The 13,376-nt window shown below is 36.2% G+C and overlaps 1 protein-coding gene across 13 annotated transcripts in view; it reads left to right on the top strand.

Moving 5' to 3' along the window:
• The window catches only part of SGCZ (sarcoglycan zeta), a 455,810-nt gene that overhangs the window by 16,414 nt on the left and 426,020 nt on the right, over positions 1–13,376 (top strand). For 3 of the 13 annotated variants that reach the window (XM_059844760.1, XM_059844759.1, XM_059844758.1), the window contains exon 2: positions 6,984–7,049. The exons of the other annotated variants lie outside the window; for them this stretch is intronic. The gene's annotated coding sequence lies outside the window, so the exon portion shown is untranslated. The remainder of the gene's footprint in view (positions 1–6,983; positions 7,050–13,376) is intronic. 13 annotated transcript variants of the gene reach the window in all.

The following is a 13,376-nucleotide window of genomic DNA, read 5'->3' as shown; positions in this document are numbered from 1 at the left end:
GAGAATTGTACCAATAATTACTGTTTAGAAGTGCTCTGCATGCAGATGCCACAATAGGGCATTGAGAATGCGTCACATAGTTATGGGAAACACAATAGGAATCTTTCTGTGAGTGAAATAATTATATTTTAACCACGCTGGAACCAAATAATCTAGCTAGCTCTAAGTCTTTATTCACATGTAAAAAGATCATTTAAGCATTGTAATGCACCCTTGTTCAAATAATTGTGCTGGAATATTCTACAAAAGTTTTTGAGCAGCTTTGTAATAGCCATAGTGTGTGGTGACAGCAGTATCATTAGTAACCTACATAAGTGTTTCTAACCATGTGCAAGTTCATTTTTTATTCCATTGTAATTTATCACAGTGTTTTCACCTCCTATGTATTTCAAGAGAAATTATCTTCACTTGAAATGCTTCCCCAGCCCAAGCAGCCCCACACATAGGTTAGATGATGCTGTGGTGGTGCAGGAGAGAAGACACTGCTTGCTGTACAAGGTCCCACATTTGCAGGAGAGTGCCGGAAGGCCGGGTGGATTGGAGGAGAGCCTCAGCATGGGAAGGATTGCTGCTCAAGGTCTGTTTGTCTGGAGGGGCACAGTGCTGGGTAAGGCAACTCTAGGCAGCTCTCAAAGATCTCCTGCCCATTTAAAATACTAATGAGGTCCTTTAGCAAAGGCTCTTAAAACCTTTAAGCATGAAAATCCTCTCATAGGCAGTAACTGAATAAAAGAGAGGACATGTATTCTCCAGAAATGGAAATAGATGGAAATATCCATCCAGTATAATAATATTTAGGGAAATACTTATCCTGTCTTTATATGGTGTCTTCAAGTTTCTTCTTACAATAATCCCTTATTTGTCTGATCTGCTGCAGCTGTTCTTGTAGTCATAAATAAACAAACATCGCTTCTAGTGCCTGCATGAGTATCTTGAAACAGTAACATCATCAAAAATACCCCCCCCTCCCCCCAGTGAAAATCTGAATAAGCTCAGCCTGTTTAATTTAACAGACAAACAAATGAGACTTGATAAATGCAGGGCAACTTCAGCATATTAAAGGACTTCATTGTAGTGGAGAAGGAAATAATAATAGGTGCACAGGGCATGTGCACATCCCCATCAGGCAAACAAATGTATAAAAGGGAGCATGATTAACTGCTGGAGTAAATTTACCAGGAAAGAGATGAATTGTCAGTCTTTTGATGTTTATAGGTTGAGATTGAATGCCTTTCAAGATGATATGCCTAAGGCAGCCATAAATTATGCTTTAGTCTAATTTATGTTACCAGTTTAATGTAAATAAGGTAAATGGGTGAAATAAACCTGTGACGTTGGGGATAATCCAATTGTTTCTTAAGACATTAAATATCTGGAAAAATGGAGTAGTCTCAAAGTCTATGACTAAATCATTAACAAAATGAAGCAATGTTTGCAAGTGCCATAAACACATTTTCAGATGGGCTACAGAGTTTTTAGTATGTACATGCAGAGATTAATTTTCTTACTTTTTATTTTGACCTAGGTTTTGTGGAAGAGATAGACTTCCTTTCTGAAGGCAGTGTGGGCATGCCAAAATGAATTGCATGTATGTGCTGCAGCACCTTTGTGAGATGCATATGTATAGTATCCAAATGATAGTCATGGCTTGACTTTGATTGAATTTTTTGAGAGGATCAACTTCTTCCTGACTTTTTCAGAAGAATTTTAGCTGTACAAAGAGATTAAAAAATAGATTTGTAGGATATTACCTAGTCAAAAAGGCTTAGCATCGTCTTTTGTTTGGAAAATTAACCCTCCTGTCCTTCTAGAATCTACTAGAAAGTGTTTTCAAATGATAATAGTATTCTAGGCAGAAATCCAGAGCATTTTATTTGCTGCCTGAGACTATAATGTAGGAGTTGTAATATATTCCCTAATTAAAAATATCATGCTCAGTAGTGATTTTATTATTCATTTATTATCTGGATCATTGAACTAATCTGAAGAAAAACAGCATTCTCAGGGGCACAAGTGAAGAGGTTCCCTTTCTGTTTTTCCAGCAAAAGGGACAATATTTTTTGCTTGAAAAATAAGGACTTCTCATAACTTGATACACAATTATTGTTACACTTCAGATAAATAAAGGTTATATTTCTTGTCTGAAGAAACATTCAGGATTACTTTTGTGACATTTATGTTTTGTGGTATATGGATAATACTTCATAAATGTAAATAAATAGGAGATTGAGAAACAAAAAGAAATAGGAGATTGGAAAATAATGTATAAAATTTAACAATCCTTAACTGTGAGACTAAAGCTAATTTTCAATCATTTAGAAGAAATTGAAGGACATAAATCCTAAAAATCAGAATAACTTGCTCTCCAGTTATTTTCTTGTTGCACCAAGCTTACAAGTATAGCCTTTTAGCTCACATATGTTGTAATTTTTTGTTCATGTCAGTGACAAGAGGAGTCAAGCTGTTGCAGATTCAGGCTGCAGAGATTTGGCTGTGAAGCAGTAGACCCAGGTGGAGTATGCAGGTCCCCAGTTCAGTCCCAAAGTCATAAATTGACACAATCTTCTAAATGACAGCATGCACTAGTGAATACTATACAATATAGAATAGTTTTTGAAATCCACTGTATGCTTTGTCCTCATTTTCAGTTGTTTTATGTATGATGCATGATGTTGGTCAGTTTTTTTTCTAAAGCATCTACGCCTACCAATACTACTGCTTCTGCTCTTCTGAACTTTCAGATGCTATCTATATTTCAGTAACATTAAGCTAGAAAGAAAAGATTTATTTCTTCCAAATTTTATTAGACCTGCTTTACATTTTTCAGCTTTCAACCTGATCATGGGTTTTGAATTTTTGTGGATTTCTGATTCCGCATCTTTTAAATCTTTCCTACCTCTGCTCTCCAAAACCTTGAAATCAAGAAGGAAAAAATCACTTTATGGTAAAAAATGCAGTCCATTTTTAGTTTCTTAGTAAATGTGTACAGAGTAGCACTGGAGATTCAGGACAAATAGTTTGGAAAACTAAAGCCTGAACCTTAGAACTGAGCAATGCTGCACTGACAACTGGGTGGTCAGTTTTCCTTTTTTAGATTTCCAGATGCTGAACCTCCTTTACTGGAAGTAAAATAAAACATTAAGCATGTATATGTTCTCACAACTCTTTCTTTTGGAAAATTACATTATTTGTATTGCAAAAATTTCTGCTCAGTCCATTTTACTGTATGTTTTTGTTGTACCATAGGTAATGTTTTTTGCTTTATACTACTACTTCATTGGTCTATACTTCAAGAACAAATATCCTTTTTTTAAAAAACCAAATTATTAATGATGTGCATGTAGCCAAGTTCTAATTTTGATTTTGTCTATCTGAAACTAATTCATGTTCTAAACTAATTCTTTCAGACTGTTTAACTCATGACATGGCATTTTATTCAACAAATGCAGCATAAAATGTAAAGATTATGTAGACAAAGCTCAAAGGTAAACTCAGTGTTCCCCTCTGCTGCCAAAACTTCCTTATTTATCTTAAAATTCTGAGCTGTTATACTTCAGTAATTCTCTTTTATGCCACAAAATAAATCTAGAGTATGACACAGCATTTCTACATTTTCTATTGAACACAACAAGAAATTACATTGCCTTTTGATTTGCTGAGTGCTGTCTCCCAAAGAAGTAATATGATACAGAGAGAAGATCGCCTGGAGCCCAGTGTATGGTTATGGCTTCTAAGCACTTTGGTTTTACTCAGCTAATGCACATTGATTCATATTGATATTCAATAATTCATATTGATTGGTGTTCACATATCATCACTTTGCCATTAGGAATCCATTACTCCATTCAAGCACAGTTTTAGGAAGATTATCTCACTATACTTTCAGTTGTCACAGAGTACTTTCTCTTTTCTTGGGAAAAAAAAAAAGGTAAGCCCATGCAATACTGGAATAGAAATGCTGGTTGTAAAAGGTTACACAGATACATGTGTACCAAAACTTTTTACATTTTGTGTGCTAATAAAATTAAATAAGAAACTTATGTATATATATCTCTTAAATCCATTACTACATACAGCTTTACCCTCTGAGAATACCAGATAAAGCCATTTACTGTTGTCTAACACTAGGTCATAAACAGCAGTTTTTTCCCTTAATGATAGAGCAGCTTAATCCATTAATCCTTACGAAAAATGTAAATGTTTTTATTAGTCAATTAGAACAAGGCTTTGTTGTTCTCTTGTTCTCTTTCTCTTTCAATATATACCTGATTTATTATTCAGGAAATTTTGTCTTTTACATACTTTCTACACTGTAACTTTACTGCTTGAAAATCCAGATGTTCTAATTGATACTAGGAAAAGCCAAGTTTTATTTTGGCTGTAAATTTTAAGCAAGTGTTACTACTTTCAAATCTGAATTTCTGTCTATTTTGGATTTTACTAATGGAACAGCTAATAGTTATTGATCAAAGGTTTGATGTTGTTCCTTACCCTAGCTGCCAAAACACACAAAATAATTGCAATGTCACCTGCATTAAACTCCCCAAAATGCAAAACTGTGACGGAAACTAAAATCTTGGTGTGGTGAGGTGAAAAATTCTTGCAGAATTCTAATTAAACAAAGGGAAGCCAGGGAGAATTATCTCAAAATGTTTTAAGATGATGTATTCTTTTATATCAAGTGAAAATGGAGGGAGGCCTGTCTGCAAGTACTTTGGAGGAGAAGTTTTAGATCTAAAACAATCTTGTTAATTGGTGATTTGGTGTGTAAAGCAGGATACAGTTCAAGCAGGACAAATGGAAATTATAACACTTCAGTAAAAATAATCAGCTGAGGAATGAAAGATAGAAACTACCTAGCAAGCCAAAAAGTGCAAAAAAATTGGAGATATTTTATTGAAGGCATCACCAGTTGTCAAATTTATATTGTTCTAAGGGGAAAAAGACTCAACCAAACCCAGGACCTGGTATCCTGGTTTGGTTATTGCACTTCAAATAAAACACTGGCCAGCTGAAGAGGTTGCAGAGAAAAGCGTGGTGAATGATCATGTCCAGAGAACATGACCTGAGGAGGAAGGAAATAATCTCTTCCTTCATCCAGTGATGTGAAGGAACGAGCTAATGTTGGAACAAGGGATTTACAGACATTAAGACATATTTTCAAAGGTCTGGGGCAGAGTGAAGACAGCTCTTGTGGAGTATTCAGCAGTAGATATTTTTATTGAATTGCCTACACAAAAGCCTGTGAGGGTGATTTTGTCACCGTTGATTCTGACTTAGGAGGAAGAAACGGACAAAGATTTTAGGAGATTTACTTCCAGTTTGATTTTTTGTGGTTAGTAAATGTGGGTATTCCAGCATGGAATTACATAAAAGAAAGAGTAATCTTAGAGAAAAAAAAAAAAAGCAAAGAAAAACTGCTACATTGAATTATTTACATATTTTTTAATTTAGGATGTTTTAATTTTTTTTTTTTTTTTTTTTTACTTATGACCCTACTTGAATAGCTTCACTTCACCTTTCATTTACTCTAATTCAGCTTATGCTTTACCTGTCAAACTGACATAAAAAGTTACTGCACATTCTACCTACACATTCCCTTCTGCATGATAGGAACTAACCAAAGAAATTTATAAAATATTATTTTATGTTTCCCTGCATCTCTGCTTAAAACTTATCAGGCTCTGAAACTTACCCAGTCTTCAGTAAGTTACAACCTTGAATCTTGTTAGAAAAATTATTTTGTTGTTTCCATGGAGAGAACCCTTCTCCCCGTCCCTTGCCCTTTCTGCATTTATTACTTGCAGTGAAACAGTATGTCTTTAGATGCATCAAGAATCTGAAAAATCTCTCAAAATACTCTCTCAGGCCAAATGCCAATGTTCCTGCAGGAATGCCCACTAGCTTTTATCAATATTGCTATAAAATCCAAGTCTCAGCTTACTTGAGTTTGTGTCTGTCAGCTGATTTATGTTTCTAGTCAAAATGTATTGAAAGCATAAAACGAAGCTGAACGGCCTTCCAAAGAAGTGGTGTAAAATTGAAATGCTGAACATAGGAAAAGGCTTTTAATCTTACACTCTCTTTCAGGCTGCATTATTTCTACATTTTATTCTTCATTGGCCATGTTTTTAACCTTCTTAGGTTTTTTTGCCAGTTTAGAAAGAAAACTGTTTCATTTGCTATTTCCTTTGCAAGAAATTAAATTTTCATATACTTTACTAGAATTAACTCAAATAGTGCTTAGATTTCAGATTGCCTTTAATTTTCTGTTGGGAAAATTCTAGAGAAATGAAACCAATGAAAGGAATTTCCATTTGTCAATCTTTCTGATTCAGTACTGGCATCTAAATAACTCTTTCTGGTTCTTTACCTTACTCTGTTCTCCCAAGGTCATTGTAGTTTTTTCCTTACACTGCACCCCAAAATCTTTGAAACAGGAATTGCAGCCCAGTTCTGTGCTTGCCATTTAAAGCCACACCCACCTCACATTTTCTCTATTTTGTACACCATCTCTGTCCCCATGTGCTCTGGTAAGAAAGGAGGTCCTAGAACTAAGTCCAAAAACTGCCTTTCATGCATCTCAGCATCTTCCATGCTTGCTCCTCACATATTTTGTCCCAGGGACAACTTCTTCTCAACTATGATAAATCTCTAGGCAGAGGAAATACACTTATCCAGTAAGCCTCTATAGAACATGAATTTTAGAAGCACATTTCTGGAAGAAAAGGTGGAGAGGAGTAATGAAAAAATGGGTCACAGGGTTGCTGATGCAGAGTAGGACTTGTGTGCTATGTCACACATGCTTAATGTCTTTAGCAACCGAATCAAAAATGTTTTGCTTCCCGAGGCAGAGGGAGCATGGTATCAAGGAAAGAAAAGCAGAAGAACCTTTTTGAAACACAGTTCCTTTTTTATGGACGTCATGAACAAAAATATTCCACAAAACTGAGTTTCTCATTCATGGCCTCTGTTTTCCACAGATGGATGAAAAGTGGATAATTATAAGTGAGGAAGACAGAAGGCCTGGTGCTGTAAGAACCATTGCTGTGAGTCATGAGCCTGGAGCACATTTCTTTATGACAACTTTGTATATCTTACTCTGTCCATAAGGTTATTATTCCACAGTAGTTATCAGCAGCACATTGGGTCAGTGGTGTTCCAAATATGTTCTTTCTTAGTACAGAAGAAGATGAAGTCATCATGGCCATACCTTCCTTTGACTTTGTAGACTGTTTTAACTGATAATGAATATTTAACTTCCATTTCAGACATACAGAAAGAATAAGGAATTGGAGAATATTTCTTATATAGCATCAAGCTTTACTTACTCACTTAGTTCTTTCTGCAAAGTGGAACTAATCAGCAGGCCCATTATCACAAACAATCTTTCCCCTTTCACCACCTAAGTGTAATTTGCCAGCTGGTTGAAAACTTGATCATCTGTTAGGAATTTATTTGGCTTTATGTCATTGGACTTTTAAAAACTTATTTTTCAAACAGGCTGACGTATTTCTTTCCACATTCAATAATCAACAGATATTGAACTAGATTTTTGGGGCACGGACCCACGTTGAAAAAATACCCAATTACCAGCCCACAAAAAATATTTTTCTTCTCTGCTGGGAAAGAATCTACTGGTCTCGGTTCATAATCTCTTTATAATTTTATCTCCTAGCTTGTCTGAGTCAAAAGCATCAACCTGGCCCCATGTATTTGTGTGGTGTGGCAAGGCTTTGGTAGCAGGGGATCTCTAGGAGTGGCTTCTGTGAGAAGCTGGTGGAAACTTCCTCTGTATCTGGTGGAGCCATTTGCAGCTGGACCCTCTGCTGGCCAAGGCCAAGCCCAACAGTCACAGCAGGAGCACCTCTGGGATAGTGGATTTAGAAAGGGGGGAAAGCTGTGCAACAGCAACGGAAGACAGAGAGAGGAGTGAGAATATGGGACAGCAACAGCTCTGCAGACAGCAGGGTCAGTGCAGAAGGGGAGGCAGGAGGTGCTGAGGAGCAGAAGTTCCCCTGCAGCCATGGTGCAGCCCATGGTGAGGCAGCTGTGCCCCTGCAGCTGTGGAGGGCCAAGGGGAGCAGAGACCCCTGTGCAGCCCGTGGAGGAGCCCAGCTGGAGCATGTCATTGCCTGAAGGAGGCAGTGAGTCCTTGGAAGGTCTGTGCAGGAGCAGGTTTGCTGTCAGGACTTGTGGCCCACGTTAGAATTGTCAGTGCCTGAAGGATTGAAGCCATTGGAGAAGTTTGTGGAGGACTTTCTCCTGGGGGCCTGTTGGAGATGGGGGAGTGTGAGGAGCCCTCCCTGAGGAGGAAGGAGCAACAGGCAGGTGTGATGAACTGACTGTAGCTCCCATTCCCCAGCCCCCTGCCCCGCAGGGGGAAAAGAGGTAGAAAATTCGGGAGTGAAGTTAAGCCCGGGAAGAAGGAAGGGGTGGGAGAAAGCTCTTTTGAAATGTTTATTTCTCATTACCCTACTCTTTATTTTGGTTCATGATAAATTAAACTGATTTCCCTAAGTCTGTTTTGCCCATGATCTGTTTTGCTGAGTGATCTCTTCCTGCATTTATCCTGACCCATGAGCCTTTCATGATATCTTCTCCCCTGTCCAGCTGTGGAGGGGATTTATAGAGCAGATTTGATAGGCACCTGGCATGCAGGTCACCCACCACACCCCAAACCCATGAATTTGTTGAGTTTGATTGAGACATCAGTACTGACTCTGTGGTGTTAATCAATAGAACAACTTTCTTAAAGCGATAACAAGCCTTTGTTTCACTCGGTTCAATCCATATTATTCAGTTGTAGATTCAAAAATAACTTGCAAGATGAAATTTTGGGAAATTCTTTATTGAAACAATTAAAAAATCAGAATATTTGATAATGTTGCTGTTTCTGGTGAAATTTTTGAACAAGATGAATCAAAACAAAGCAAACTCTGGACTGCATTACATTTTTCTGCCAAGAATTTCTAAAACCCAAGTGTAATTCCTTGCATGCAACACATACATTTCTCACCATGAACCTATGTCAAAGTTTTTGAAATTATCCTCACAGTTTACCATTTTTTATGGTTTTTTGAGTATTTTCATGTAATTCAGTAACCCTGGACAAATGACAGTGACAAAGATCACAAAGATGGTGCTCTTGCTATTTTCTATTTTGCTGTTTTCCCCATTTTTAGACCCTAGACTTACCATTGAGAAAAACACATTGAAAGAGCTACACTTTTGAAGTTATTTTTCTCTATAGAAGAATATATAAATCTTTTTGCTAAGGCAGATCTATTGACTGACATTCACTCTTGGCCTATTGGTAAATCTGGAGCAGCAGAAGCTGCACACGACCAGGCAGCTGCAGGGCAGGCACACTTGAGCAATAGTGAGCAGTTTGACTTCAGTGTCAAACAGTTCATTGACTGTATAACTCAAGAAAGCAAGGGGAATGTATGCCTGAATAACCACGGAGTCAAAACTTTGTAAAAGTGTAAAATTCACATTTATTGGAATAAATGGGAAAAGACAGCAAATTTTAGAGTTAAAATAACTTCCAGAATAAAATAGCTTCTAGAGATTATGCTACACATTGCGCTTGAAGAAATTTATTTTGCCAAACTTAGGAAAAAAAATCAGCTTTTGTTCAGTTGTATAGTCAAATATTAATTAATCTAATGTATAATTGATAGGAAAAAGACAGAAGGAAAGAGATTAAATAGGTTGAAATATATACATAATATGTTTCTTGTGGAAAGAGATGAAAAAGGCTATTTTCCCCACTATTGGTGGTAGAATAATCTTACCCAGAAGAAAAATGTAGTCAATGATATTTGCATTACAATTAGAAAAAAAAAAATTGCAAGAAATGAAATGATTCAACCAGCTTGCTTGGCATTAGATCCTTCAATGATAAGATAAAATTAGGAAGCTACAGAGTAGTGTGAATTCCTTAGTATCTATCTTTTCCTGCTTAGCATATATTAAATGGCCAGATAATCAAAATTGTCCACTCTCCTATGTGCTTTTAGTTCATCAGCTTATTTTAAGCCTGTAAGCGTACTTGGAAAAATGACTAGAAACCTTTTTAGCTAAACTACTTGCATGTTTTACATTACTGTTGATTTGGCAATTGACTTCAATTATTATTATTCTTGTTGCAATTTTCAGTGTAGAATATAATCTGTTAATATTGCCTGCCTAATGTTACTGAAAGCTCGACTGTGTTTTTTTCAGTTTGTTCAGTCACTGGTGAGACATCTCATTATGATGTCTTTTGTTAGATTCAGAACTAAAAATGACTGACATGAAATGACACAAATTTTTCATAAAAGATGTTAAGAACTTGTACTTCTGTTTTTGAAAGTGAGTCCAAAAACCTACTGGATGTTCACTTAGAACTAAAAATTCTATGACTGCGATACCCCAAGGTTTAAGGCACTAAGCATTTGAGGCTTTAACTTGTTCTCAGTGAACGTCTTTCTATGGGAGCAATGCTGAGAAATTGGTTGACTCCTTTGAACTATAGTATGTGTGGTGAAACTTATGTAAGTTTGTATTTTACCAAGTTCTAGTTCTTCTGTCTCAGGGAGAAAAAAGGGCATTTCTCCTCCCGGTCCCTTTTATCCTAGATGGCAATTCATTTTATATAATCAGTTGTTACATATTAATCTGAAGAGAAGCAGCAGGAAGTATGTTTAAAACTTCACATAAAATTGTTTCTTTTCAGATTACAAAAGAGCTCTTCAAAAGGTTTCAATAGGAAAAGAACTTATAAATGTACCTGTTAATTGGTTGTGTTAGAAATTAGTGCCTAATTTCTAATTGTAATATGTGTCAATTTAGCTTCTAACCTTTGCTTCATTTTCTCAGCTAGATTAAAGGACTCTTTACTTCCTAGCTTATTTCCCTCTGTGAGGATACTTTCATAGAGTATCAAGTTATTCCTCATACATTTTGTTAAAAGAAACAGCTCAAGCTCTTTAAATCTTTCATTGGAAAATAGATTCTTAGGTACTAAAATTTTGTTTTTCTTTCAATGTATTTCTTAATCCTTCAGAATCCATTTTGAGAGAGGAGCACTCAACTATTGAGATCTCTCTGATGAGCTGCGAAGATACACTGCAAGGTCTATCTCAGAGTATATATTAACATGATTTTGTGTTTTATATATTTTTTATATATATATATATGTTTGTATGTAGGTGTGTTTCTGTGTTCAGTCAAAGGTTTTATTAGTCCTTTTTGTGTTGGCATTTCATGGATAACTTGACTTCCCGAGCATATTTTCATTGTTGACCAGAGCACTATTCCATTCTTTTCTCTGTTTAGTCTGTATTTGTATCTTTTGTTCCTAGGAATGTATGTGAATTCTGTATTAGTTAAATTCACACAGTCCATTGGTGGCTCTGTCCCTTGTAGAACCCAGGATGACAGCCCTGGAGGTGACACACTGCAGCTGTGTGGTGCAATGTGCACCATTTGTCCCTGGGCAGCATTTATTTCCTTGGTCATGTAGGCCAGGAGGCTGACATGCCATTTTCAACTGTGGTACCAAGTCTTGACAACAGGGAGCATGGAAAGTAACAATGCCTTGGCTTCTCTAATAATTAATATACCTACGGGTTTTTTCTGTTTTTACTTCCATGGGCAGCTTCTTAATCCATAATCTCAGTAAATTCTGAATTTTTACTAGAAGATGCTATGAAAGATCTTAGAGAATCCAAACTTTTATGAATGCTTCAGTAAAATGACAAAAGCAGCAGGAAAACTGCTGCTATTTTGGAAAGTGGCCCTCAGCAAAATAATCCCTAAAGCAAATGGGAATGCACAGTAAATATGAGTTTCAACTACTGAGTGATGCACATATCATTGATCTGATTTTTAAGTGCCTCAATATATTTCATAGTATTCCTAAAATTTTGAATAAATTATGAAAACTATCACTGGGCATAATGCATTCACATCATGACTGTAAATCCTTAAACCATAACACCACAGTTATCATCTATCTTGTCACATTTACTGTAATATATTCACCTTGGGTTGTGATTATATGTAGGCTCTATGGAGACCTTTTGGAATTATGAAGTGAAAATGTAGCTACTGAAATATTATATAATAGTTAAAGTTCAAATATTGAGAGTTCCCTGTTTTCTTGCCTTGTACAGACTCAGCAATAAGATGACATATTTAATAATAGCATTTAATAACTCTACAATATGCTCCCTGCAGTACTGTGTAGCTCTTTATGAGCCGAGAAAATATGTAAGGCATTAAGTGAGTGAATCTTTCCTAACTGAATACTATTGCTGTAGGGCTAACATATTAAAACACATTAAGCACATTGAAATTAATGAAGTACTGTCTGTCCATGTATTGATTTTTTTTTTTTTTAGCCACATATAGAGGTAGATTTTCAAAAACTGTGAAAGAACAATCAACTTAGATTACTTGGATTAAATACCAGATGGATAGCTACAGGCATAATTCCTGTGCTTTTTACCATGTCAGAAGGACTCTATGTTCCTGCTACTTCAATTTCAGTATTACAGTCTGCCTCCTGATTTTTGGCATAAAGTAGGTAAACAGATTTCCTCCAAAAGAATTGGTCTAATTTTGTCAGGACAACACAGGAAGTGTGAAATGTGTTGCATACTCTGGTATCTGTGTTGATGATACCTGTGCTGAGCTGTAAATGGTGTTTGCCTTCACTCCCTAGAGAGCTGAAAAAAGAAATATATTAACTTTATATTGAAGTTTTGTTGGAAATGAACAGGTGGAGACTGTCCCCAAAGTAAAAAAGTTTTTTTTTACATCAAATTAGATAGACTTTGGGTGTTGTTTCGTTGTTACTCAGTGTGTGTTACTCAGTCCATATGTTTAAAGTTCTTTTCAGGTATTGTTTGTCAGGAAAAGGTAGGTAAGAATACAGTTAATGTCAGAATTGAGAGTCCTGGGACTTGAGTATAGAGGACATTCTTCTGCAAATCTTTGTGGTTAAATTTCACAAGTCTGCTGAGTAATCAGGTTTCCCGTTGCAGAAGTAGCAGAAGTAAAGCCCTTATAGTGTGTTGTGAATAACTTTTTTTTAAAACTTGGCCGGAATTTGGAAGTGTTTTTTGACACAAATTGGTACGTTTAAAGAATTTCTTCTTGTGTGCCGCATGTAGAAAAGCTTCAGACAAAAATCCCCAGCTCTTCTCTAATGAAATTGTCCAGCTGCATTGGAGATAGTGTCATGGTTTGTTGTGAAAGGGCAATTGCATAGGTGAGCTTTTAGTTACTGAACTTAAAAATTACAGTTGAAGCACACAGAAGAAACTGGAGCATGGAAATAAAATGGATAATTGGTAAGGGTATACAATGTCAATTCACTACAA

Source organism: Haemorhous mexicanus, chromosome 4 (genome assembly GCF_027477595.1).
Source record: "Haemorhous mexicanus isolate bHaeMex1 chromosome 4, bHaeMex1.pri, whole genome shotgun sequence".
NCBI lineage: Eukaryota > Metazoa > Chordata > Aves > Passeriformes > Fringillidae > Haemorhous > Haemorhous mexicanus.
This window is presented reverse-complemented; position numbering and strand designations above follow the sequence as displayed.